At 39.3% G+C, this 5,774-nt stretch overlaps 1 long non-coding RNA gene across 1 annotated transcript; it reads left to right on the forward strand.

Moving 5' to 3' along the window:
• Positions 1 to 4,174: 4,174 nt before the first annotated feature.
• LOC146716394 (uncharacterized) lies at positions 4,175 to 5,201 on the forward strand. The gene is made up of 3 exons (XR_014918980.1): positions 4,175 to 4,553; positions 4,750 to 4,894; positions 4,985 to 5,201. It is a non-coding gene; the product is annotated as an uncharacterized LOC146716394 (long non-coding RNA).
• The last annotated feature ends 573 nt before the right edge of the window (positions 5,202 to 5,774 follow it).

Consider the following 5,774-nt stretch of genomic DNA (forward strand, 5'->3'; position numbering starts at 1 on the left):
AGTGGTTTATTATTGTTATTTTATTTTACATTTATTATTAGCCTAGGGAAAAAGTTTACTGCTAAAATTTAAATCAGGAGGCTGCAAATACAATTTTTATTTAAGAAATGCATTCCAGTGATATGTTATTTAATTGGAATTTCAATTTTGCATGTGTGCAATATTAAGTTATGTATGTTTATATAAGTTCTATATCGTTCAGTATTAAGCGTTGCTTATTCCATATTCATTTTTTCAGCAAAACTTATTTGAGTCTGTAAGAAAAGGTTCCTTGTTATATCTGGAGGAAGATTTTTTTCAATAAATATTAATGTTAGCCCGCGACTTTGTTCCAGTTTAGAATTTTGGCCCACTGTATATTTGAGTTTGACACCCCTGCTTTAAGACCTACCATAGAACCAAGTCCGCCAGAGCTTATATTATATTTTTACATGCTGTGGAGCCATTTTTGGGAGCATTTCAAGTTGCTTTACATCAATACAACCATTATAACCCAGATTTTAATAATATGTATGCATTAAGTGCATAGTAATATAAATTGCAAAAAAGTGCAATAAACTACAAAAATTTTTTTAAATCGTTTTTGTTTTTTTAACATATATTTCTAGTTAGAGAAATTTAAGAGGCTTATCCCTCAAAACTGTAAATACAAAAAAGTTGCACAAAATAGATTCCCACCACAGGAAATTTATTTTGAGTGTCTTCATACTTTTATTTTTGAAATACACCAATTTTTATACACTGCACGAAAAATGAAAATAAATATTATAATGCAAATTTGCAAAAAAGCAGCATGTGCATCAAAATAAACTATTTCCAGCAGTGCAATATGAGGCCTAAGCATCCCACAAACGACACAGAAAGTCATAAAGTCAAAGATAACTTTTAAAAACACAATTATAGGCTCATGAGGCCCTGATGGTAAAAAACCCCACTACATTTCTGCGAAAACGACGTCACTTCCGGTTTCGGGCAGGTATGGCGGATATGTGAAAGTTCGCGCTGACGTCTATTCCAACATAGGAAGTGTTATGAACAGCTGATCAGATCGGCAAAGCATGTTTCTGGAATATTATGTTTGTGTTGCTGCAAGTGGTTTTTATGCAGTTTTTGCAAAGCTATATGTGGAAGGAAACCGTGACCTAGGACAAGCTGATGGCATAAGATGTAAGTACAACTCCTCCGGTTTCATATGCAAAAAAAATTTTTGCGCTAGCTTACGTGGTTGCAGTGCTACCGGGATTTAAAAATAGTTACGCAAAACAGAGCGTGCCCGCTCCGATCGGCTTTAAAGGGTTAAACTTCTTAAATTCTAATGATAAGAAAACAGAGATGTTGGCGTTTTGAACTAGTGGTCCTTGTGAGTCCTCCTCTGTTGGTTTGGGACCCCTGGAAGTTTATCTTAAACCTTTTATTACTGACCTTGGTTTTAAGTTGGACAGTGATTTTAAATTGGACAGCCAAGTTAGAGCAGTGGTGAAGTCCAGTTTTTATCATTTAAGGTGACTGACAAGAGTGAAATCTTTTCTTTCTCTGCAGCACTTTGAAGGGTTTTACTTTTATTTCCTCAGTTAGTTATTATTACTCTCTTGCTCTCTAAACTAAACTGAAATACATAAACTCACAATAGAACGTAAGTGAAACTAAACTAAATTAAAAACAAACGAAGAAAATGAAAATGCAAAACTAGAGTAGCTCTGCAGTTACCCCCACCCACTGTCGTAGAAGCTGACTAGTGTGAGTGGGCATCAAGGGGCAATGGAGGCTGACTGTAGGTGAGCAGCCTGAAGTTTAGAGTGTCGTGGAGAGTTGGCAAAACAAAAACACCGTCCCACTTTTAACCCCTGACTTTGACAGACGTCGTCTCTTTTGATGCAACAACCTCTGGTGATTAATGTAAGAAACAAGATTACCTTTCATGTGTTTCTGTTTAAGCTCAAATTGGTTTGATGGTTGGAGGTTTTCTCAGTGTTCATCAGTCACTCTTGACCTGGTGTTATCATATGGTTTATCTGTTTTTAATTTGGAAATTGGGGATTCAGTGTTCTCTCATCACAAACCTGTTTCTCTTGCGCATGAGTTCAAAGCTCGCGCTCCACCCCACCGCTGCTCTCTTCTGCTCCACTTTTATAAAGAAAATCTTTACCGACCCTGAGATTACTTATTGGGCCCACCCCAGATGAGCTGCTTTTGCAGTTCCAGGAAACCTGTACTCAGACCCTGAACACTGTGAACCCATTAAAAACCAGGCGCCCAAAACGTGTTCCACAGCCCTGGTTAAATGAATCCACCCGAGCAGTCAGGCGTCAGTGTAGGAGAGCAGAGTGGAAGTGGAAGAAAGACAAATTGCAGGTTTCTTTTGAAATGTTAAAAGAATGTTGGAAATTTAATCAGAATACAGTGAAAGTGAGAGAAACAGATATTTTTCTCAGATCATTGTGTTAAATTGTCATAATCCCCGTGTTCTTTAAGACTATCGCCAATCCTGAGGTAACTGCAGCCCTCCAAACCATGAGACAAGCAAGCATTGAGGAAATGCTGCCTCTTCTTCAGGTCAGAGAAACAGCCAGCAGACTTGACACTCTTACACTGATCCATCACAATACGGAGGGTTTGCCATCTCACATCAGTGACATCAAGAGTCATCATGAAATGTGTTTAGCAGATGTTTTGTGTCTCACAGAGTCTCACCTCCAAGGCTCCTTTGTTGCAGATAGTCTTCATTTGGACGGCTACACCATGTTCAAACGCAACAGACATGTGTCCTGCACAAACTTTCCTCACATGGCCAGCAGAAGTGGTGGTGGAGTTGTTGTGTATTTGAGGAATCATTTTCAGGTTCAGGTAAAACAGTATCTGCATAATGTCACTGATCTTGAGTTTTTAGTGTTGAAGGTTCAGGCTCCATTCCCTGCGCTCATTGCAGTTGTGTACAGACCCCCTGACTACAGTTTGACACCGTTCATGCAAAACCTGGTAAGTCTTTTAGATTCACTTGAAATAATGGACTGTCACCCAATAATTGTGTGTGGAGATTTTAATGAAAACCAGTTACAGAGTGGAAGAAAATAGATTCTGGAGCAGTTTCAGTCTAGAGGGTATTCACAGCTGATCACTTCTGCCACTACAGACAAGAACACCCTGCTTGACCTCATTTTTATTTCTCAGGCACAGCAATGTCTCCATTAAGGTGTCCATATTACAGTTACCACAACCCTGTGTTTTGTGTCCTGTCCTCGAGCCAATCATGAAGTCGTGTGGTGAGTTTTGAAACAATTACAGATCATGTTTGTTAGAGTTTGCTGATTGTAGAGCATGAAAAAGATTTTTCATTGAAAAAATTGTCTTCCCTACTCTGTCTGTAAGAAGACCCTTTCTTATTGCAATGTTATTAATCATTTCACCAAATCATGGCTGTACTTCATGCAGAGCCGGGAGATCTGCTTTCTGTTATCATGCCTCTGATCTGAAATGTGCAGCAACATTTATTTTTTATACTCATGTTTTAAATTACTAAATCTACTTTTTTAAAATGCATTCTTTCATTGATGTAAATTGTCCTCTCTTTTTGTTGATACTTTATTTCACTGTGATGTATATATCTCAACAAATGAGAGCTTCCTGTCAAAGGGCTTTCAAAATATTAAATAGCAAACAAATAAATCCCAGATAAATGCAGGTATATATTATGGGTCACATGAATAAATACCGCCAATTATATTTGCTTGATTATAATAGATTTTGTAGAATCAAAGGTTTTTTCGGTAAATGAGTTTTTGTTGATCATGTTTTACAGGTACAAAAAAATGTAAAAAGTTTTAAACTATCCTTAGGCTACCAGAGATTTCTGTATTAATACATTTAGTGGAGAAAAATATTTTTTACAGGTAAAAGAATTTTTATAAAAACTGATTTAGATGTAAATGGAAAGTTTCTGCATCAATTTTCTGACTTGGCCTTTATCCGGGTGGGTTTGAGTTTGGGTGGATAAAGGCCAAGTCAGAATTCTCTGAGCAGCTGGAAATAGCTGCAAAGACGTCAGAAAGCATGGGCTTTAGGTGTAGGCCATGCTTTCTGATGCACTAAGTAGATTTACTAACTGACACCCCATACCAGCATTATATTGACTCTTGGGGGCTGAGATGGGTGGGTGGGGAGGGTGGGTGGTGTTAAAAGCACTTTATGTTTTGTAGGTTTATTTTCTTCCGACAGGGCACACACAGTCCTGTTTCCTTTGTGGGAAAACCTTCAAACATCACCATCCTCAGCTGAAACAACAACATCGTAACATCATCTTCATGAACTGCCGATCTGAACCTGATCCATCAGTGCTGGACTGCACAGATAACTACATGTCACACAGACACTACTGTTTTATGAACTGCCATACCAGTGTGTCTTCAATGGAGAAGATCACATCACCTGACCTCCTGCCTTATCTAGAGACCATCACTATGCTGCCACAGTCGACACCTCTGAAACCATCAATGATGACTCATACTGAGGAAACTGTACTTCCTGTCAGAGTCCAGTGATCTACAGAGCAGAGAAAGGTATGATTCTTTATCTTTGATAAAAACAAAATACAAGTCAGAGCTTTTAATTTAATTAATTGATTAATTTAAATCCTGTTTATTTCATAAATAATTCCACACTCAAATGATTAAACTAGTTGGCACTTTATGACTTTTAATTCACATTATGGATGAAAAATCTATGTTTTTTTTTCTACTCTGTCTCTCTGTGCAGGTATTGCTGTCTTCTGAGTTTTTCAGTTTCCAAACTGAGACATTCAAACCTCATCACTTGAGCTTGTGTCTATCTTCACCAATCTCACACTCACGTGGTGTGAGATTGCTCTTGATTCTGGTTATTGGCCTGCAGCACGTATGAGGTATTTTAAATTTTTCTCATTGTATAACTTGTTTGTAGTTTTTATGCCTTAATACTAATGAAATGTTGGGTTTTTTTCTGTATTTTTTAGAACAAGCTCGTCCGGTGTGCCTGCATTCCAGCTTCTTACGGTGTGTTCACACCGAACGCGATGGGCGCGTGAAAAAAGCCCCAAACGCCCCTAACTTGACGCGTGCACATTCGCACCTCTACGCGTGTCCAAGAAAAATCCATCGCGCCCCAAAATATCATATTTTAACGCGCGTGAACCGGAAATGTGGGAGGGATGTGGGAGGAAGTTTTGCAAGACCGGTATCTTTGCAAGATGGCAGGTGTCGAGCTAGCGCTTGAAGATAGTTTCCCTTCTCTATTTACTGTGGAGAGCAGAGCAGCGGCGTAAAGGACATCCTTGCCGTACCTGGGTCCATCAGGTCCTCCAGAGGCGTGAGCAGTTTGGTGAGTTTCACCACTTGCTCCAGGAGCTGCGCCTGGATGACGGCCGATTCCAGCGCTATCACCGTCATTCACTCGGCCAGTTTGAGGACCTGCTGTCCCTCGTCGGTCCCAGAATCGCCCGCCTAGACACCAATTACAGGCGCTCAATCCCACCTGCAGAGCGCCTGTCCGTCTGCCTGAGGTTAGTAAAAGTGTTTAATACGGTAGTCCTTTATTGATACCTGTGCTAATATGCTAAACCATCCATTTATACACTGCTAACATGGATGTGCTATGCTAACAGTGAATGCTGTCGGTGTTTACTGAAAGCAAACTGTGGTACAGAGACGACTGTTTATAATATTTCTAGTGATACTCAGAAGCTCTCATCAAGCCTCGATTTAATTCGATTTATGCTGTTATCAGTGTTTGCAATGATAGCATGG

This window comes from Copadichromis virginalis, linkage group LG3 (assembly GCF_057382275.1).
Source record: "Copadichromis virginalis isolate Kocher_CV1m ecotype Utaka linkage group LG3, C_Virginalis_male_GT1.1, whole genome shotgun sequence".
In the NCBI taxonomy this organism is placed as follows: Eukaryota; Metazoa; Chordata; class Actinopteri; order Cichliformes; family Cichlidae; genus Copadichromis; species Copadichromis virginalis.